The 23189-nt window shown below is 44.7% G+C and overlaps 1 protein-coding gene across 5 annotated transcripts in view; it reads right to left on the minus strand.

The window, feature by feature from the left end:
* LOC130277036 (ADP-ribose glycohydrolase MACROD1-like) overlaps window positions 1-23189 on the minus strand; it is a 656083-nt gene that overhangs the window by 417769 nt on the left and 215125 nt on the right. The window contains exon 5 of one of the 5 annotated variants that reach the window (XR_008845344.1): window positions 19981-20051. The exons of the other annotated variants lie outside the window; for them this stretch is intronic. The gene's annotated coding sequence lies outside the window, so the exon portion shown is untranslated. Of the gene's footprint in view, window positions 1-19980; window positions 20052-23189 lie in introns of those variants that run through there. 5 annotated transcript variants of the gene reach the window in all.

Here is a 23189-nt window from a genome sequence, read left to right on the forward strand (position 1 = left end):
CCTGAAGGGTGGGATCTTCCCCTTGCAGTGGTAAGCTCCCAAAAAGAGCAGACCGGATGCACCGAAAAATGGTGGTCGTAGAAGCAGGTTGTCCTATACAACGACCTTCCGGAAAAACAAAAAAGGAAACAAAAGGAAAGAGTGACTGAGAGATAAGTCCGAACAGCCCTCACCACAACCAGGATGTGGAACAAACGCTTCCAGGGATGAGAAGGGGCCGGACAAGAGGACGGTAGGACGATGTTCTCATTGAGATGAAAAAGTCAAAAACCATCTCAGGTAAGAAGGACGGAACCTGGACGGAAAACAACTTGTCCTGGTATACCACCAGGAAGGGAGAACGGCATGAGAGAGCTACCAGCTCTGACACCCTCCTAACAGAGGTAAGAGCAATAAGGAACGCCACCTTCCGAGGAAGGAGGTGAAGAGAAATGTCCCTGAGAGGGTCAAAAAGGGGCGTCTTGCAGAGCACCTAAGACCAAGTGTAAGTCCCAAGGGAAAAAGGGGACCGATAAGGAGGGGCAGCTTGTGCCACTCCCTGAACTAGGTTCGGACATGATAATTGAACGCCAAAGAACTTTGAAAAAGAATAGAAACGGCCGAACCTTTGACCCCAAAGGGAGCTGAAAGTCAACCACGACCGGAGAAAAAGGCTGAGTTTCACACCAACAGAAATAAGACCGCCAGGTATGGTGGTAAATCTTTGCAGAGGAAGGCTTGTGAGCCCTCAGCATGGTGTGAACCAGTTGGGCAGAGAAACCGCGGGTCCTCAGAACCGCTGTCTAAACCGCCACGCCGTCAAAAGCAGAGACTGTAAAAGCAAAGCCCGACCAAGAAAGAGGAGCGCTTGGTTGTGGCGGGACGTGCAGAGGTCCACGCCTGGAGCGCCCCAGAGGTTGCAGATCACTGCAAACACCTCCGGATGTATGGACCACTCGCCTTGGACGGCTGAGGACCAGCTGAGAAGGACCACATCCCAGAAACGTCCAGAATGAAAAGCGCTGAGATGGCCGGAAACCTGAGTTCCGCCCAGAAGGGAATTCCCCAAGAAGCAAGCAAAGAAAGGATTGCCCTAAAACCCAACAGGTTGAAGGGAAAAAGGGCTTCTCGAGGGACCAAGGCCCCAGACCGGCCTGTCCTTGAAAACACCTCCCCAGCCCGACAGAGTGGCAGGGAGGGGCAGGAAGGAGCACCCCCGAAAAAGCAGGTGGGAAACGAAGCCACCATAGAAGGGACCGACAAGACTGTCGATTGACTATGGAGACCTGTCCCACCGGAAGAGAATCCCCAATTAAAGAAGTCGTGATGAAACTGCGCAAATGGCACGGCCTCCACGGTTACCGCTAACCGACCCAGGACTTCCATGCAAAAGCGAATGGAAACTGGAGCAGGGTGCCGAAGTCATCGGACTCTTGATAAGAGAGTCAGCCGATTGGTCGGCGGAGTTGAAAGCGGGCAGAGGCCGCGTCGAACTGGAGCCCCAGGAAAGCGGTAGGACTTGTCCCAAATGACCATCCAACCGAAGAGGGACAAGGTCTGGAGGTTGAGACTAAGACTCTCCAGGATCTGGGCCCTGGCTGGAGCTCTGATCAGAAGGTCGTCCAAGTAAGGAATCACGGAAACAACTGTTGTCTGTTGCCTTCCAGAAGACTCGGAGGATGAGTCAGATGAAAAAAACACCCCCATGACGCTGCGACAGCATCAGTATAGAGGAAGAGTGGGATCCTCCGGAGGGCCGGGAGGGCCTCTCCAATGCAGTCACCACATAACGGGAGACCTGAGCCAAGTCGGATATAGACTGGGGGGAGAGAACCCAGGCTGGAGGGGCAGCCGAAGCCACCGGGTCTGGTAGACAACAGAGGTAGAATAGCAGCGGGGTCTGGGGGAGCAGTGGAGCAGGCAGAACAAGTGGTTCAGCAGAACCAGACATTTTTGAGATACAGCTTTTACAGATGTAATGAGTGGCTAACGCTCCAGTTAACTGTTTAGAGGGAGCAAATGGGTTCAGCAGAACTGATTACCTCAGGTGCCTGTGGGCGGGTATACCCTGCTGGGAGGAGCCGCCTTCTCTTGTTGCCATAGTATCGAGCTTCCTAGTCACCCATAGTCTGAGTCCCCCAATGGAGCCGATAGAGAAAAACAAAATACCCATGTGTGACCCCATTTTGAAAACTACACCCCTCATAGTGTAGTGAGCCTTAACACCCCACAGGTGTTTGACGAATTTTCGTTAAAGTTGGATGGGAAAACGAAAAAAAAAAATATCAAAAATGCTGGTGTTACCCTAAATTTTTCATTTTCACAAGGGAAAATAGGGGAAAAAAAGCCACCCAAAATTTGTAACCTCATTTCTTGTGAGTAAGAACATACCCCATATGTTGATGTAAAGTGCTCAGCTGGTGAACTACAATGCTCAGAAGAGAAGGAGCGACATTGGGCTTTTGGAGAGAAAATGTTTACAGAATTGAAAGCCACATGTGTTTACAAAGCCCCCATAGTGCCAGAACAATGCCCTCACATGTGACCCCATTTTGGAAACTACATCCCTCACGTAATGTAATAAGGCGTACAGTAAGCATTTACGCCCCACAAGTGTCTGACAGATTTTTCGAATAGTGGTCCGTGAAAATGAAAAATTTAATTTTCTCCTATTACCCCTTGTAAAAATTTATAATTTGGTGAAAAAACTGCATTTTAGTGAAAAAAAAAATCATTGACGACTTTTCGTTAAAGTTGGATGTGTAAAACACCTGTAGGGTGTTAAGGCTCATTGGACCCCTTGTTACATTCCTTGAGGGGTGTAGTTTCCAAAATAGTATGCCAAAAACTGGGTCTACAAGAACATGCGAGTGTAAGTAATGAAGATTTAGAATTTTCTGCTTCACTTTGCGGCTATTCCTGTTCCTGTTAGGTTAACACACTTTCTGAATGTCAGGTTGAATACTTTGTGGGGTGCAGTTTTTAAAATGGGGTCATTTGTGGGGTATTTCTAATAGGGATCGACTGATTATCGGTTTGGCCAATATTCACGATTTTGGACGCCCCCCCCCCCATGCACCGCACAGCATTGCTGCTGAACTTTGAAGCCCTCTGATGTCTTCCAAAAGTAAAAACAAGTAAACTTTATGATGCAGTATAAGTAGACATATTGTATATGCGAATCAATATATGATTTATTTGGTATGTCCATTTTCCTTACAAGCAGAGAGCTTCAAAGTTAAAAAAAAAAAAAAAGGTTAATTTTTACATTTTTCATAAAATATTTTAATTTTTCACCAAGAAATGATGCAAGTATCGACAAAAATGTACCACTTACATAAAGTAGAATATGTCACGAAAAAAAATCTCGGAATCAGAATGAAAAGAAAAAGTATCCCAGAGTTATTAATACTGAAAGTGACCGTGGTCAGATGTGCAAAAAATGCCTGGGTCCTTAACCCCTTAAGGACCCAGGCTTTTTCCGTTTTTTCATTTTCAATTTTTCCTCCTTAACGTTAAAAAATCATAACTCTATAAAATTTTCACCTAAAATTCTATATGATGGCTTATTTTTTGCGTCACTAATTCTACTTTGTAATGTCATTAGTCATTTTACGCCAAAAATGTAAGGTGAAAAGGGGGGGAAAAAAATCAATGTGCGACAAAATTGATGAAAAAACACTATTTTGTAAGTTTTGGGGGCTTCCGGTTTTACGCAGTAAATTTTTCTACAAAAATGACACGTTATCTTTATTCTGTAGGTCCATACGGTTAAAATGATACCCTACTTATAGAGGTTTGATTTTGTATCACTTCAGAAAAAAATCATGAATGCATGCAGGAAAATGTATACGCTTAAAATGGTCATCTTCTGACCCCTATAACTTTTTTATTTTTTGCGCCGTGATCTGAAGGTTTTTAGCGGTACCATTTTTGTTCTGATCAGACTTTTTGATCACTTTTTATTAAATTTTTAGTGGTATAAAAAGTGATCAAAAATGCGCTATTTTGGACTTTGGAATTTTTTTTGCGCGTACGCCATTGAACGTGCGGTTTGAAAAGCAGTATATTTTTATAATTCGGACATTTCCGCACGTGGCGATACCACATATGTTTATTTTTATTTACACTGTGTTTTTTTTTATTCTTGGAAATGCTGGGTGATTCAAACTTTTATTAGGGGAAGGGATAATTGAAAGGGTTAATGATTTTTTTTACAGTTTTCTTATGCAATATTATAGCTCCTATAGGGGGCTATAACATTGCATTAACTGATCTTTTACACTGATTGATGCATCTCCATAGGAATGGATCAATCAGTGTTTTCAGCGATTGAATGCTCAAGCCTGGATCTCAGGCTTGAAGCATTCATTAGGCGATCAGCTACAGCTGTTCGGGATGCCGCGATTATACCGCAGCGATCCCGAACAGCTCCCTGAGCTAGCCGGGCACTTTTACTTTCATTTTTAGCCGTGCGCTATTAGCGGCGCATCGCGCTTCACTATGACGCCGGGCCCGCCGTGATATCATGCGAGGTCACCGTGTGACCCCGTGTTATATCGCAGGACCGGGACCCAGGACGTACCCATACGTACTGGGTCCTTAAGAGGTTAAGGTGAAAATGGGCTGGGTCCTTTAGGGGTTAAAGCTAGCTTATAAAGGGTGTTACCAAATCTTTCATATACATAATATTTTAATATTTTGTACTGGATAAATCTTGCCCATAAGCAGCAATGACATAATAAACACCCAAAGGACACAGATTACTGCGCAAAAGTGGTTTCTGCATTTAAAAGGCTGGTATAGATGCAAAAAGGAAATGTCCAGCACTGCAAGCTTTTTGAGAACAATGCTTCTTTATTGTATGAAACGCACAAGGTAGAACAGAACAAATGGAAGTGACGCGTTTCGGTCCACCTAGCAAGCCTTAGTCATGTATGACTAAGGCTTGTTAGAAGGACTGAAACATGTCACTTCCATTTGTTCTACTGTACCTTGTACGTTTTACACATTAAAGGGGTTTTCCACCATAAGGCGATTTTAGTACGTACCTGGCAGTAATGGGCATGCTTAGGAAGGATCTGCACTTGTCTTGGGGCTAAATGGCTATGTTGTGAGATTACCATAATACTTTGGCTAGCTTTTTGTGAACTGGTATTTCCTGTTTGAGTTTTCTTTTTTGTCTATAAATCCCATATTTCCATTTTCCTCCCTCCCACACATCAGCCACCCCACCCATTGAAACATAAATGAGCTGCATCCATTCAAAAGAGCTGTGGTTTTCAATCAGGGTGCCTATAGCTGTTGCATTAGTTGCAGATTGATCTCTCTCCCACCAAGAGATCGCTCCACACATTGAAGCAGACAGGCTCCCTGTCATCAGCTGACTAGTGAGTTGGGTCTCGGCCGCATTGCAACCTGGGAAAAATCTGAGACAACAGTAATTTTTGTATGCTGTTAAAAATAAATATTGGGGTGAAAATCACATAAGAATTGTGAGAAAACTGTCACACACAGGTACAGACACTATATTATGAACTACACTAACTTTACAGCCCCTGTAACATAGACAAATAATAAAAAATCCTGGAATACCCCTTTAAAGAAATACGTTTTCAAGAAGCTTGCAGTGCTGACCCCAGGCCCTTCCGATATGCTAGAATGCTATGAATGAACCAGTGGCCTCACTGTTGTTCTTAGTATGAATTACCCATACAAGCAACTATGGACTGTTATGCCTATTAATTATGTGGAATGAAGCTCTGGACCTATGTAATCAGATGATCCAGTTGGGTAAGGAAGAATGCTGGGATCTACATGTCTTGTACTATGATGGATGTTCTGCATTCCAAAAACATACTACGTTGTTAAGGACGCTCCTTCCTATTCTGAGTATGCATTGATGCGTGTCTCTAAGGACACTTACCTGACATTACGGAACATGCGCAGACAGCGGCTCAAGAAGCGGCAGTACACAGGTTTCTAAGGCCGTACAGTGACGTAACCTGGATACCGGAAGTCAGCGGCTTCTCCGAAACCACACTGACCCGGCGTCCTGGATGGATGGTGTCATGGCAGCGTCTCAGGAGGTAATTTTTAAACACAGGAGGATGGAAACTGTATTTTATATGCACAGGCTGTGTAACACTGATCGATTGTGCACAATGAAAAGTATATGTATATTGCACATATAAATAAAGATCAGTGCAAATTACATATTCATCATATGTATGTGATGCCCTAATTGTGTGTTGTTTACATACGTCACGATTTTGTAATGAGTGGACTGATAAGAGCCTGGGTCATGTCACATGTCTACACTTAAGAAATCCAGTGAAAGGCTGGTGAAACGTAGTCTCTTTCACATCATGGAATAAATTCACCGTTTGAATTCTACTACGTGGTGTGCTGCATCTATTTTTGCCTATGGATTAGAGAACCGGAGGACTGAGGTTCTGAATATGCGTGCACCCCTACCTACTTTTTTCATTTTTCTGGATGTGCTGTTTTTATTGGGTATGAGAAAAAGGGGGAGGGAGGGGGGGAGCAGGGGAGAGACTGATAATTAAGCAGAACAAAGTGAGATGCAAAAGAGAAGACAGTACATACAGCACAGGTTATAAGACAATACAGTACAGTGCAGGAAATAAGAGAATACAGTACAGTACAGTGCAGGATATGAGAGAATACAATACAGGTTATAAAAATTTTTGATAATGAGATAAAAAGCTCAAATCCACATTGAGTCTCCTTTTTTCAGAGTCAAAAAATAGTATCATTTTGGCTTCAAATGTCTTTCTCTTGTGTTTTTGAAGTTCCCTCTCAGTATCTTGATTGTAAGGTCATGCATGGAGTGGCCTGTTTGAGTAAAATGATGTCCAACTGGGGTGCAGTAGTCATTTTCTTTATGGCGGTTGATGGAATGTCTGTGTAGATTCATCTTTTGTTGAATTTCCGGCTGGTTTCACCAATGTAGCATCACATGGAAGCCACCCACAATAACAAGACATAACATTAAGGGACTATACTCCTGCACATCCCCAAATGTGGTCTACATGATACAATGCACCAAGTGTGACATGGGATGCTACATTGGTGAAACCAGCCGGAAACTCAACGAAAGGATGAATCTACACAGACATTCCATCAACCGCCATAAAGAAAATGACTACTGCACCCCAGTTGGACATCATTTTACTCCAACAGGCCACTCCATACATGACCTTACAATCAAGATACTGAGAGGGAACTTCAAAAACACACAAGAGAAAGACATTTGAAGAAAAAATTATACTATTTTTTGACTCGAAAAAAGAGGACTTAATATGGATTTTAGCTTTTTTCTCATTATCAAAATTTCTTATAACCTGTACTGTATTGTCTTATAACCTGTGCTGTATGTACTGTATTCTCTTTTGCATCTCACTATGCCCTGCTTAACCTCTTCAGGACGCAGGGCGTATGGATACGTCCTGCTTTCCAAGTCCTTAAGGACGCAGGGCGTATCCATACGCCAGTGGGAATTCCGGTCCCCACCGCTAGCCGGCTGGGGACCGGAGCCAGATGCCTGCTGAAATCGTTCAGCCGGCATCCCGGCATATCGCCCAGGGGGGTCATTATGCCCCCCCCCATGTCGGCGATGGCCGCAGATCTGCGGCGATTCCGGGTCAATCGGGTCTCCAGTGACCAGGTGACCCGGAATTACTGGCTGATCGGGGCCGTCTCTGACGGCCCCGAACAGCCATAGCCAGCAGGGGTGAGGTGGCACTGGTGCCACCTCACGACGCCCTGATTCGTCGGCCGACCAATCAGGGCACCTGCTGCGGGTGTCACTCCCGCAACCCGCTCCGCCCCTCTTCCGGAGGACGTGAGCGGGTGCGGGATGTGCACCCCGGGAGCTGGGGACCCCGATCCCCGGCGTCCCTGTTGGGGCCGGTGCCCCAGGAGCAGTGGCAGCGGCGGGACTGACCTGTGTGCCGGCAGCCTCCTGCTGTTGCTTAGCAACAACTCCCTGCATGCAAAAAGGGCATGCTGGGAGCTCTAGTTATGCAACAGCAGGAGGCAGACAACCACAACTCCCAGCATTCCCTTATGGGCATGCTGGGACTTATGGTTTTGCAACAGCTGGAGGCACATTTTTTCTATGGAAAAGTGTACCTTCAGTGGTTGTATAACTACAACTCCCAGCTTGCACAAACAGCTAAAGTGCATGCTGGGAGTTGTAGTGGTGCATCTGCTGGTTGCATAACTGCAACTCCCAGCATGCCCGTTGGCTGTCGGTGACTGCTGAGAGTTGTAGTTTTGCAACAGCTGAAGGCACAATGGTTGTGAAACTCAGAGTTTCTTTTTACCTAACTCAGTGTTTCACGACCGGTGTGCCTCCAGCTGTTTCAAACTACAACTCTCAGCAGTCACCGTACACCATGCACCGTACATGCTGGGAGTTGTAGTTTTGCAACAGCTGGAGGCACACTGGTTGTGAAACACTGAGTAAGGTCACAAACTTAGTGATACATAACCAGTGTGCCTACAGCTGTTGCAAAACTAAAACTCACAGCATGTACAGTCTGTCAGCGCATTTCTCCTTTTAGCCCTTGTAAAAATTCAAAAATTGGGTCTACAAGAACATGCGAGTGTAAAAAAAAAATGAAGATTGTGAATTTTCTCTTTCACTTTGCTGCTATTCCTGTGAAACACCTAAAGGGTCATTGTGAATACTTTGGAGGGTGTAGTTTTTATAATGGGGTCATTTGTGGGGTATTTCTAATATGAAGACCCTTCAAATCCACTTCAAACCTGAACTGGTCCCTGAAAAAAAGAGTTTCAAAATTTTGTGAAAAATTGGAAAATTGCTGCTGAACTTTGAAGCCCTCTGGTGTCTTCCAAAAGTAAAAACACGTCAATTTTATGATGCAAACATAAAGTAGACATATTGGAAATGTGAATAAAAATAAAAAATAATTGGAATATCCATTTTCCTTACAAGCAGAGAGCTTAAAAATTAGAAAAATGCTAAATTTTCACATTTTTCATCAAATTTTGGGATTTTTCACCAAGAAAGGATGCAAGTTACCACAAAATTTTACCAATATGTTAAAGTAGAATATGTCACGGAAAAACAATCTCGGAATCAGAATGATAACTAAAAGCATTCCAGAGTTATTAATGTTTAAAGTGACCGTGGTCAGAATTGCAAAAAACGTCCTTAAGGTGAAAAAGGGCTAAGTCCTTAAGGGGTTAATTACCAGTCTCTCCCCTGGCCCCCCCATTTTCTCATCCTTATCTATTTAGTCTATGTTCCTATAGCAGGACAATTTATGGCCCATCTTAGTGTGAATTCTCCACATCTTTTGTCTATTTGTTAGATGTAACCTGTGTATTCTGCTTGTGAGTTTAGATTTGCTTTGGACTTGATAAAGGGAGGTATCCCGAAAGCTTGTCTCTACAAAATTCTGTTAGTCCAAATAAAAAAGGTATTACAAGATACTGCAAATTTTTTTGATTTGCATCTGCATCACTGGACTAATACGGCTACTCAAATTTACTATTTTATATATATATATATATATATATATATATATATATATATATATATATATATATATATAAAACCAAAGGATAAATTGGCCAGCACTATTGATCCAAATTATTGTAAAAACCTGGCTTGCAGGTGCAAGCTGCTGGGCTAAATATACAGCAACAGGAGAATACAGCAGCACACTGCTAGCACAAAGATATAGATGAAACGTGAGTATATAGATAAAACATGAGTATATAGATAGAACATGAAAAGCTATACAGCTGTAATGCAATAAATGAAGATATGAAACTATGAAAATATGAGGTACTTAGCTTGCAAATTTGGCGCCAAATAGCGTGGACCGTCCCACTACGATAAGGTGACCTCATTCTGGGACGGACCCTACACTGTGTATATGCCTCTGTGTGAACAGTACAACAGGCATGCAAGGTCTGAAACATCCAACGCACCTTATATACACCTAATAGAGGTGGGTGGGGTGCAGGAGTGGTGGGTGGGGTGCTACCTCCATGTTGGCTCCTGCACCCCACCCACCTCTATTAGGTGTATATAAGGTGCCTTGGATGTTTCAGACCTTGCATGCCTGTTGTACTGTTCACACAGAGGCATATACACAATGTAGGGTCCGTCCCAGAATGAGGTCACCTTACCGTGGTGGGATGGTCCATGCTATTTGGCGCCAAATTTGCAAGCTAAGTACCTCATATTTTCATAGTTTCATATCTTCATTTATTGCATTACAGCTGTTTAGCTTTTCATGTTCTATCTATATACTCATGTTTTATCTATATACTCATGTTTCATCTATATCTTTGTGCTAGCAGTGTGCTGCTGTATTCTCCTGTTGATATATATATATATATATATATGTTATATAGTAAATTTGAGTAGCCGTATTAGTCCAGTGATGCAGATGCAAATCATAAAATGTTGCAGTTTCTTGTAATACCTTTTTTATTAAACTAACAGAATTTTGTAGAGACAAGCTTTCGGGATTCCTCCCTTTATCAAGTCCAAAGCAAATCTAAGCTCACAAGTAGAAGACACAGGTATATATTATATATTTATACATATATATATATATAACTATATAGATCTACTAGAATACTTCCATATAAGGTGGATATTTTTCCATATAAGGTGGATATAAGGTGGATATTTTTACAATTACTGTAAAAACATGTGGACACCTTATTTGGAAGTAGTCTAGTACAGTGGTTCTCAACCCGTGGTACACGTACCTCTAAGGGTACGCCATGGGTTGAGCAGGGGTATACCAAAGCGCTGACAAATAGCGGCCACGCATTGACCAGTGTAAGTCAGTGCATAGCCGCAGCAGCTCACTGTACAGTAGCGCGGCCTGTGCGGCGGCCGCGGCTACTGTAAGTGAGCTGCGTGGTTGCCGGGGAGACGTGTGACCTCCCCTGACGTTGGGTGGAGGTGCCGCACAGCGCATGCGGCCAAGACACGCTGCATGAAGGGGCCGGCAAGGGGAACGCAGGAGGCCCAGTAAAGTAAAAAGATAGTTAAAAAGTTAGAAATAAGTGTATGGGATGGAGGGAGGGCATTAAGATGGAGGGGGAGAGGGATAATGGCTTGCATTAAGACTTGCATGCATTGTGCTTTATTTCTCCCCATCCCCCCCTCCACCATCTTAATCCCCTTGTGCCATTATTCCCCCCCCCCCCCCCCCCAGATCACCTTTTGCTACATCCGATAATAGCACAAGGGGATTAAGATGGAGGTGGGGGGGGGGGGGGGTAATGATTAAATCTCCCCCCTCCATCTTAATCTCTTGTGCCATTATTCCTCCCTCCCTCTGATCCCCTTTTGCCATATTGGATAATAATGGCACAAGGAGATTAAGGTGGAGGGGAGAAAAATGGCACAAAGGGATAAGAGGGAGGGAGGCAAAATGGCACAAGGGGATCAGAGGGAGGGAGGAAAAATGGCACAAGGGGATTAAACCCCCCCCCCCCTCCATCTTAATCTCTTGTGCTGTTATTCCTCCCTCCGATCCTCTTGCGCCATTCCCCCCCCCCCCCCTCCATCTTAATTCCCTTGTGCCATTCCCCCCTTCCTCTGATCCCCTTTTGCCATATCTGATAATGGCACAAGGGGATCAGAGGGAGGGGGAATAATGGCACACGGGGATTAATATGGAGGGGGGGTGGTTGATTATCCCCCCCCCCTTCATCTTAATCCATTTGTGCTATCCTTCCCCCTCCATCTTAATCTCTTTATGCTATTATCCCCCCTCCATATTAATCCCTATATGCTATTATTCCCCCTCCATCTTAATCCCCCTTGTGCCATTATTCCCCCCTTCCTCCGATCCCCTTTTGCCATAATGGGGGGGGGGGGGGGTAATGGCACAAGGGGATCAGAGGGAGGGAGGAAAAATGGCACAAGTGGATTAATATGGAGGTGGGGGGGGGGGGTGAGTAATGATTAACCCTTCCCCCCATCTTAATTTCTTGTGCCGTTATTTCTCCCTCCGATCCTCTAGCGCCATTTCCCCCTCCCTCTGATCCTCTTGCGCCATTTCCCCCCCCCTCCAAGGGGATTAAGATGAATGGTGGAATAACAGCACAAGGGGATTAAGATGGAGGGGGGGGGGTGAAATGGCACAAGGGGATCAGAGGGGGGGGGGGAAATGGCACAAGGGGATCAGAGGGGGGGGGGGAAATGGCACAAGGGGATCAGAGGGGGGGGGGAAATGGCACAAGGGGATCAGAGGGGGGGGGGGAAATGGCACAAGGGGATCAGAGGGGGGGGGGGGGGAAATGGCACAAGGGGATCAGAGGGGGGGGGGGAAATGGCACAAGGGGATCAGAGGGAGGGGGGATAATGGCACGCGGGGATTAATATGGAGGGGGGTTGATTATCCCCCCCCCCCCACTCCATCTTAATCCCCTTGTGCTATTATTCCCCCCTCCATATTAATCCCCTTGTGCTATTATTCCCCCTCCATTTTAACATCTTAAGCACCTTGTGCTATTATTCCCACCTCCATATTAAAGGACATCTGCAGCTTGATTAACCCTTATCCCCTATCCACAGGATAGGGGATAAGTGTTTGATCGCGGGGGTCCGACCGCTGGGACCCCCTGTGATCTCCTGTACAGGGCCGCGGTTGTCCCGTGCAGGGGGCGTGCCAGCCACAGCATGACGTTGCAGCCGGCACGCCTCCTCCATACATCTCTATGGGAGAGGCGGGGAGGCTGCCTCCCCGTCACCCCCATAGAACTGTATGAGAACGGGGAGGAGACGTGGAGGAGACGGGGCGTCACCGTCGACCTCTAGGTCAACGCTACGCACCTTAGCGCTCACCATGAGCGCTAATGGCGGCGCCCCGTTAGGGAGATCGAGGGGGGTCCAAGCGGTCGGACCCCCCGCAATCAAACACTTATCCCCTATTCTGTGGATAGGGGATAAGTGTCATACCGCTGCAGTTGTCCTTTAATCCCCTTGTGCTATTATTCCCGCTCCATCTTAATCCCCTTGTGCCATTCTCCCCTCCCTCTGATTCCCATTTGCCATATCGGATAATAATGGCACAAGGGGATAAAAATGGAGGGGGGAATAATAGCACAAGTGATTAAGATGGAGGAGGTATGCATTAGTATAAAGGTAAGTACACGCCTTTTGTCCACAGGTACCCCTCCCGTGCAAATTCGCCAAAAAGGTGGAGAACCACTAGTCAACTAGTCCTGACATACAATAACCCCCAACATGCAATCGATTTAACGTATAATGGCCTCTCAGAGGCCATCGTAAGTTGATTTCTGCATCAGGGTTACGATGCTTTTACTTTAGTAAGTCTGGGCCATCACTGTTCTGAAGCAGCTTTTTGGTAGACTATAGCTGCCACTGAGCTGCTTTAGTGCCCCACCACTGAGGGGGCCAGATAACGCTATATGTCTGCTCCCCAGCGCATCTTTATAGGTGGCAGACTTTTCAACGGATGAAAATCTGATGCTAAATGATGCCACAGAATGTCATCCGTTTGCATCAGTTTGCATCCGTTAGTAGTATGGTCTGTTTAGGAGGCAGTGACGGGAGAAAAACGGGACGGAAGTAAACGTCTGTGTGAACCTAGCCTTAACAGAATTACTAGATAACTTAGAAGCAGAAACACTAGGAAGTGGGTGGGCAGCTTAGCAGGAGACCCAGTGAGTGACAGTTAATTACTGTATCTCTGTAGATGCTATAGAACCTAGTGCCCAGGAGGAGTGCTGGGGTTAATATATACTAAAACACCAAAACCCACATCAGTCACGTCATCAGGGGTTAGCAAGGCTTATGCACAGGGATATCACATACTCTCAAATGAGAGTTGGTGTATACTTACAGAGAGGTGTTTGTGCTGGATTTTAATCTTTCTTTTGGTTCTCTATTGTTCTGTAGATGCTATGGACCTCGAGCAATGAACAGCTTCCCCACTCCCTAGGTCTGCCTCCTGCACACTCACCGTGATACACAGCGATAGCCAATCAGCCTACAGATATTTGTTGACCAATCGCTATGTGTCCTGCTAAGCTGCCCGCCCACTTCCTAGAGTTTCTGCTTCTAAGTTATCTAGTAATTCTGTTAAGGCTAGGTTCACACAGACTTTTACTTCCGTCCCGTTTTTCTCCTGTCACTGCCTCCTAAACGGACCAAACTGATGCAAACGGATGACATTCTGTGGCATCCTTTAGCTTCAGATTTTCATCCGTTGAAAAGTCAGCCACCTACAGACTCCCACAGCCAGGACTACTACTACACCCATCATGGAACAGACTTGTTTCCATGATGGGAGTAGTAGTTCCCTGGCTGTGGGTGGCTGGGGGGACTACATTAATGCTTGTACTACTACTCTATCATGGAACAGAGTCTGTTCCATGATGGGGGCTGTAGTACAGGGGCTGAGGGATTGATCGCAACGGGTCTCACTTCTGAGACCAGATGCGATCAGAAATTATTAAGCAGGGGAATGGGCGGCATGGTCCTTAACCCTGTGTGTTTACTTTCATTTTTAAATCCTCCCGCAGGGAGCCCTGAATGGCCGGTGCAGCATATGTATAATATGCCATCTCAGCACAGGTATAATATACCCCCCGCAGCACATATATAATATGCCACCACAGCGCTATATGTGAAAAGCATTCTAGCAGCAGCATCGGTCAGCAGCCAGCCATCCCGATGCTGCTGATACAATACTTTTCATACATAGCGCTGCAGGAGCATATGTATGTAGATGCGCTGGGGAGCAGACATATAGAGTTATCTGGCCCCCTCAGCGCATCTATATACATATGCCGCCGCAGCGCTATATGTGAAAAGTATATCTATCAGTAGTTGGCCGGCCCGATGCTGCTGATACAATACTTTTCATACATAGCGCTGCGGTGGCATATGTATATAGATGCGCTGGGGGGGCAGACATATAGCGCTCTGGTCCCCAAGCACATCTATATACATATGCCCCTGCAGCGCTATGTATGAAAAGTATTGAATCAGCAGCATCGGGCCAGCAGCGCTATATATCTTGCCCCCCACAGCGCTTTTAATATAGATATGACCCACGCTGCCACTCACAATGTTCATTTTAAAAACCCCGCTGAAAGCCATGAATGGCTCCTTGGTACAGGCCATTCAGGGCTCCCCGCGGGGGAGCCCAGGGTTGCGGAGCATGCTGCCCGCTCCCATGCTTAATAACTTCTGATCGCATTGGGTCTCAGATGTGAGACCCGATGCGACCAATCCCTCAGCCCCTGTACTACAACCCCCATTGTGGAACACGCTCTATTCCATGATGGGAGTAGTAGTAGTAGTACAAGCACTAATGTAGTCTCCCCAGCCACCAGCAAACTCCCGCAGCCAGGGAACTACTACTCCCATCATGGATGGGATCAATGGGATCCTTTTACAGCCGTTTCAACCCGTTTGCTAAAGTAGAAAATGGATTGCAGAACGGGGATTTTTTTTTACGGGGGCAGGCGGCTGTGTGAATGAGCACTAAACAGTATGGGGGAGATTTATCAAAACCTGTCCAGAGGAAAAGTTACCCAGTTGCCCATAGCAAACAAACAGCTTGCCTCTTTCATTTTTAAAAAGGCCTATGCAAAATGAAAGAAGCAATCGGATTGGTTGCTATGGGCAACTTTTACCTTGCACAGATTTTGATAAGTCTCCCCCTATGCCCTTTTCTGCTTCTACGAATATATTGACAACTGGTTGTTAGCTAACCCCTAAATGAATGCATATCCCAGAAAAGACCCCTAGAAGCACTGTGAGTGGTCATGGACCCCTTTGGCCTTGGTGTTTATAATTCACTGCTTAACACTGCTTATCATCCTGTTGTTCAAGAAGGGCCATCACACTACATAATGCTTATACTGAGTTTTTTCTTTCTAAATCTGTTGCTGTTCCATAAATATCTCTTGCTATACAGCAGGAACTGATTTTCAGAGATATTAGATATTGGGCCACCTCTCTGTAAATGGATTTGTTCTTTGCCTAGAAACCACTATGTTGAACAATTTATTCAATGTTCAAGCTTCTCATCTCTCAGATATATTATACAGAGAGATTACTTAAGAGTTTTCTAATCAGTGTGATTCAAGTGCTCTCCTGACACTGCTGTATTATTTCTTTTGCCTTTAATAGGCAAGCAATGATGTGTATAACACACACATAGACTCACACACACTTTTTTTTTTGTGTATTTCACAGTAAAGCAGCAGTTTATATCTTTCAATTATATATATTTTTTATCTGCAATATATAAAAGAAAGGAGATGGGTGTTATGTAAAGATCACATATTCATTATGCCCCCAGCATTCCATGTTGTTCATGCTGATGGGCACAATGTTTAATATTTTCTCCATGTCTTGAAGTAGTATAGTAGTCTTAAAAATCTCAGTGCACCTTGGATGATGCATGAAAACACTCAATGAAGAATTTTAATTTTTACAATTTGTTTCTCTTTATTTGCATACAGTGTTCCCTCAAGTTACAATATTAATCGGTTCCAGGACGACGATTGTATATTGAGACCATTGTATGTTGAAATCTGGTAACTGGTTCTGAAGCCACCAAAATGTCATCCAAAAATAGAAAAAGTAGATAACTAATATAGATAAAGCTGTAAGTCACTGTCTATGTAGAGAACAGGAGCTTATTCAGGGTCCTGTACAGTACATGCAATGTCCTAAATAAGTTAAATGGAGCCGGCCTCAACTGGTGTCCAAAGGAGCAGCTAACTGTGGCATAAGTTAAAGGGGTACTCCGCTGCTCAGCATTTGGAACAAACTGTACCGAACACTGGAGCCGGGAGCTCATGAAGTCATAGTCCCACCCCCTCATGACATCACACCCTGCCCCCTCAATTCAAGTCCACGCCCCCTCCCAAAGACTTGCATTGAGGGGGCAGGGCATGATGTCATGAGGGAAAGGGGCTATGACATCAGAAGCTCACGGCTCCAGCGTTCTGAACAGTTTGTTCCAAATGCTGAGCAGCAGAATACACAGAGTAGCACAGAACATCTAATACCTCCCTGTACTGTAGGGGGCGTTACCAGACAGCCAGTCAGTGCAGGCACTTTAGGAATACAGAGGTTTTTCCAGTGAAATGCCCATTCTGATTGGTTGTTTCTTCCAACCATTGACATGTTTCTCAGATCTGGACTGTCCATAGCATTGTATGTTGGTTTCAAATGACAATGGTCCAGAAAAGACAATTGTATGTTGAAAATATTGTATGTTGAGGTCATTGTAATTTGAGGGATCACTGTATATTTTGATCATTTCGAACATTTAAAGAAAACAAAAATTTTCAGCTTGGGAGGGGGTTGTTTTTATTATGCAGTGCAGTTTACGGTAAAATTCACATTGGGAAAGATTTATCATTGTTGCTTTGGTAAGCAAGTTCTGTAGGCATTTTTTTTGCTTTAGTTTTGCTTATGTATGGCACATTTATCATACTATCACAGGGGGATGATGAATCTGGCTTACATAAGCAAAAACCAATAAATCACTTTTGAACACCAATTTTTTAGCACACAAGCAAAAACCAATAAATGACTTCAGAACACCAATTTGCAGCTTTGAAAAAAATTTTGATATATATATGTGTTTATTACATTTTTTACCACTTTTTTTCCCCCTAAATGTACTAACTGTTTATTTTTTTTTTTACTTCTCATTTCAGATCTGTGTATCCTGTGGATTATTTTAGATTTGGAGGACTACGGTAACCAGTGTTTTCTCTTGTTTAATGTTAATAAAATGGTTAACGAGGGCTTTGGGGGGAGTGTTTTATTGGAATTTTTTTTTTGTAAACGTGTTGTGTTTTTTTATTTTATTTACTTCACAGGCTTAGTAGTGGAAGCCGTCTTATAGGAGGGAGTCCATTACTAAACCGGGCTTAGTGTTAGCCCCAAAAACAGCTAGCGTTAACCTCCAATTATTACCCAACCCCACATTGGTGCCAGGAAGAGCCGGTACCAACAGGCCCTGTGTGTCAAAAATGGCACTCCTGGGCCTAGGCGATAACAGGCTGGTGTTATTTAGGTTAGTCAATGGTCCTCGCACACCCTGGTAATGTCAGGCTGTTGCTGCTTGGTTGGTATTTGGCTGAGAATAAAAATAGGGGGAACCTTATGAGTTTGTGTTTTTTTTCTTTTTCTTTTGCATAAATAATTAATTATTTTAAAAAAACGCATAGGGTTCCCCCAATTTTTATTTTCAGGCAAATACCAACCAAGCAGCAACAGCCTGACATTACCAGGGTGGGCGAGGACCATTGTTGGCCCTCGCCAGCCTAAATAACGCCAGCCTGTTACCGCCTAGGCCCAGGAGCGCCATTTTTGACCCTCTGGGCCTGTTGGTACAGGCTCTTCCCGGCTCGCCTGTGGCGGTGGCTACCGGGGTAATAATTGGGGGTTAGCGCTAGCTGTTTTTGTGGCTAACGCTAAGCCCCGGCTTACTAATGGACTCAGTCTATAAGACAACTTCCACTACTAAGCCTGTCAAGTGAATAAAAACACAACACGTTTAAAAAAAATGTATTCCAATAAAAACACTCCCCCGCAAGCCCTTGTTAACCATTTTATTAACATTAAACAGAAAGAAAGAAAACATGCTGATCATTGACGCAGTCAACCAAATCCAAAGTAGTCCACAGGATACACGGATCTAAAATGAGAAAAAAAGCAAACAAGAAAAATAGGTCAATAAATTTATTGTCCCCCGCCCGCGCATCTTCCATGCTGCACGACCACAACTCCCACAGCATGCACACAGTACGAACATGTTGGGAGTTGTAGTAATGTGGTGCGTGAGATGTGTGGGCAAGTGACAAGCTTGTCCTCTACCCCCCCACCCCCTGCATGACTACAACTCCCAGCATTCCCTTACAGTAAGAACATGCTGGGAGCTGTAGTTGTGCGGTGGGTGACAAGCTTGTCACCTGCCCTCTGCTGCACAACTACAACTCCCAGCATGACCTTATTGTAAGGGCATGCTGGGAGTTGTAATAGTGCGGTAGGGGGCAGGTGAGAAGCTTGTCATCCGCCCCACAACTACAGGGCTGACATAACACTGCAGCTGCCAGGGACTCCCGCAGCTGGTCGGGAGATGTGCAGGAGCCATCCCAGCCATATCTAAGCATGTACCGCAGCACTGAGGGATGACAGGGACGGCTCCTGCACATCTCCCAGCCTGTCTGCGGGAGTCCCGGGCAGCTGCAGAGTGATGCCAGCCTGGGCTCCTTTTATCATATAACAGAGCCGCAGAGTTTTTCTAGGTACTACTGTAAGATCAAATTTCCCGGCGGGTCCCGTGATTGGCTGTTCGGTCCCCGCCAATCATGGGACCCAGCGGGAAATGTGAAATTACATTAGGGACTCAAAAATCTCCATGGCGCCGAGGTGTGTTAAAAGGAGCCCGGGCTGGCATCACTCTGCAGCCGCCCAGGCTCCATCTGATTCTAAGCAAAAAGAAAAATAGCCAGCACAACAACCTAATACACGGGTGCACACTGCTGTGGCAGATACAGAGTATACAAAAAAGAAGATTGCAGCAGCAGCACACATTGGTCAAAAAATGTAGGCACTTAGCGCACTCTTTTGATCAAAAATGTGTCCCCCATCAAAAGAGTGCGCTAAGAGCCTCAATTTTTTGACCAATGTGTGCTGCTGCAATCTTTTTTGTATATTCCATCTGATTCTATCCCATCCCCCCTTGTCTCCTACCCACCCGTGCCGCACATCTCCCGCCTGCTACAAGAATACAACTCCCAGCATGCCCTCACTGTAAGGGCATGCTGGGAGTTGTAGTCTTGCAACAGGTAGCAGACAGATGGGCGATGTGCTGCGGGGGGTGGGTGGGAGACAAGGTGGGGATGTAAAATCAGTGTGATCTGTGATCAGGTAATCAGAAAAGCAGAAACATAAGCAAGGTTCAAGTTGGTGTAGATTGCTGGAGCTTTTTAATCAGATGTGCCTAGATCTGTGCCAGTCGCAGTTGATAAATCAGGGTGTACTGGAAAGTAAAAAAAAAAAAAATGTCTACGTGAGCAAGATGTCAAGATGAGCGATGGGATGTAAACAAAGAAAAAGTCGCACATAAGCGGAGTTGAGCCAAAGCTGCGCCTAAGTTACGGGAAAAAAAGCTATACAAACTTTGATAAATCTGGGCCATTATGTTTATTTTGTTGGTCAATACTGTACAATAATACAATGTTTAAAATTGTCCTCTTCTGACCCCATATGACTTTCTTATTTTTCTATTTATATGGCTGTAACAGAGATTATTTTTGTGAATATGTACTTTTTTGGTAGCTTTTTATAAAAAAATTTTTTTTTTTTTGGGGGGGGGGGAGGGGGGATTTTTTTGACCAAAAATCTACTATTTTGGACTTATTTCGACTTGTTTCGACTGTTTTTTTTTTTTATGGTTATGCCATTTACCGTACGGGATGATTAACATAATATTCTACTAGTTCAGACATTTCCACACATGGCAAAACCAAATATGTTTGTTTTATTTTTTTGCCTATCTTTATTGTTAAAAAAGAAAAAAGGGACCATTTAATTTTTATTAGGGTAGGGGCTTATTCACTGTTCTATAAACTTTTTAACTCCCCGCAGGGGACTATTTATAGCAATCTATTGGTTGATAATACTATACAGTGCTATGCTATGGCATAGCACTGATCAGTGTTATCTGTGATCAATTTCTATAGTCTGTCAGAATAAAAGAACATACAGAAGGATCACAGAAGTGGCACATGCGGGAGGTAAGGAGACCTTTGGCCATACCTTGGCTCATTTGACCCCAGCAATCACACTGCGAGTGGTCCGATAAGTCCCTTCCAAGCCCCACAGATACTTTTTACGCCGTAATTAGTATTGATCATGGCATATGAAAGGTTGATGGAAGGAAGTGTTTTGAAGGGTAAATCAAATGTTTTAAGACTGCACGATGCAGGACACTCTTGGCAGTACAGTTCCCGAGTCCTGCTCATCAGAAAAGGGCTCCTGCACAGAACTCACTGGCCATGGTGCAGTAGCCTCAGCAACTGTATTGGCCAGCGCGGCTTGTGTCTTCCCACGCTGGAGGTGAAGATCACGCGGGTACATTGTAATGTACTTGGCTTTGCATCGTAGCTGTGCTGTTCACGCGTCATGTAATTTCTACTTTATTGTTTATTTTCAGTTCCGTTAACATGCTGATTATTTGTCTGATTATTTTCTACATGTAATCCACTGTAACCGGGATGTCTTCAATGATATCATGTAGAGGGACAGTGCATCTGTGTTTATAACAGTGAAGGAATAATAATTAGGATGGGGAAGTGCATAAAGCAGAATGGCTCGCAATCTTGCATGCTGGGAATGGTAGTTTTAGCATCATGCCCCAAAAGTGGAAATTTTATTTTAAAATAAGATACATATTTACAAGCTTCTATTTAACTTAAATGGGCACTGTCATTAAAATTATATGCATGTGATAGAGCAGGTAAAATAAATAAGATTTGTAATTTACTCCCTGTAAAAAAAAAAAAAAAAAAAAAAAAAAAAGATGTTGTTTTATGTCACTTTCGGGTCGGCTCCGTGTCATAACCAGCAGATCCCCGCTGCTATCAGCAGCTGACATCTGCCGGTAAAAACAGACATTGGAGATGGCTTCATTGAAATGGTTAAATGCCATGATCAGTAGCAATCACAGCATTTAAAGATTAAATGTCGGTCATCCCTGGGGTCTCGGGGACAGAACGGGGACTCAGTGGATCGGCGATAGCTTAAAGCAGCACTAAGCAATCGAGTGCAATAGCATTACATTGATCTATGTAAGCCATCTAATTATGGCTCATGATAGGCCCCTAGAGCGGCAAAAATATATAAAAAAAAAAAAAAAAAAATGTTTTTAAAAATATAAAAAAACTCCCCCTAATAAAAGTTCAAATCACCATTTGTTCAAATAAAACACTTAACAAATATTTGTTATCGCCGCATGCATAAATGTCCGAACTATTAAATTATGATGTTCCTGATGTTGCACGGTAAAAGGCGTAAACGCAAAATAATTCAAAACACCAAAAATTGAAGATTTTTGGGTCACATCATGTCCCAGAATACATTTAATTAAAAGTGATAAAAAAGTCATATATACGCAAAAGTGGTACCATTAAAACTACAAATCATGGCTCCATATGTTGAAAAATAAAAAAAAGTTATAGGGGTCAAAACATGGCATTAAAGAAGTGCTGTGGCCCCCCGCGATCGTCTGTACAGAGCCCCAGCTCTCCCACAGAGTAGCGCGTCACGACCCCCGCCTCCATATATCTCTATGGGAGAGACGTTCTGCTATCTTTGGCTCTCCCATAGAGAAATATGGAGGCGGGGGTCGTGACGTGCCCCTCTGTGGGAGAGCTGGGGCTCTGCACAGGAGATCGCAGGGGGCCACAGCGCCCGGAAGCCCCCCGCAATCTAAAACTTATTCCCAGATCGGGGAGTACGTTTTTCTGTACTGATCGGGCATGGGACTTCTCCTTTAACCACTTAAGGACCAGACATGTATGAGTACGTCCCTGCGCCCTGGGTCTTAAGGATCAGGCACGTACTCATACGTCCGTGGGAATTTCGCATCCCGCCGCGCGGGTTGCGAAACCGGACGCCTGCTGAAATCGTTCAGCAGGCGTCCGAGGCAAACGCCGAGGGGGGTCCTGAGACTCCCACCATGTCGGCGATCGCAGAAAATCGCATGTCAATTCAGACATGCGATGTTCTGCTATTCCGGGCTGATCGGGTCTCTGGTGACCCGATCGCCCAGAAAATGGTGATGATCTGACCTGTCAGTGACAGCCCAGATCATCTTGCAGGGTAGGAGTGAGGTCGCAGTGATACGATCTCCTCCTATCCCCTGCCAGTGGACAGAACTGATTCTGAACAATGGCAGAGCATGACAGTGGGTTGCCATGGCAACCCCCCATTCTGCCCACCCCTGGATGTCGCGGGGAACATGGGGAGAAGATGGAGGTCGATACCTGCAGGAGAAGATGCCTGGGAACAGCTGATTGTCGCTGCAGACTGCTGGATCCTGGCTCAAGTAGGGAAGCGACATGGGGGGGGGGAATGAAAGTGAAAGTAAAGTGATCTGTCTGGGCATGCTGGGAGT

This window comes from Hyla sarda, chromosome 6 (genome assembly GCF_029499605.1).
Source record: "Hyla sarda isolate aHylSar1 chromosome 6, aHylSar1.hap1, whole genome shotgun sequence".
NCBI classification, from domain to species: domain Eukaryota; kingdom Metazoa; phylum Chordata; class Amphibia; order Anura; family Hylidae; genus Hyla; species Hyla sarda.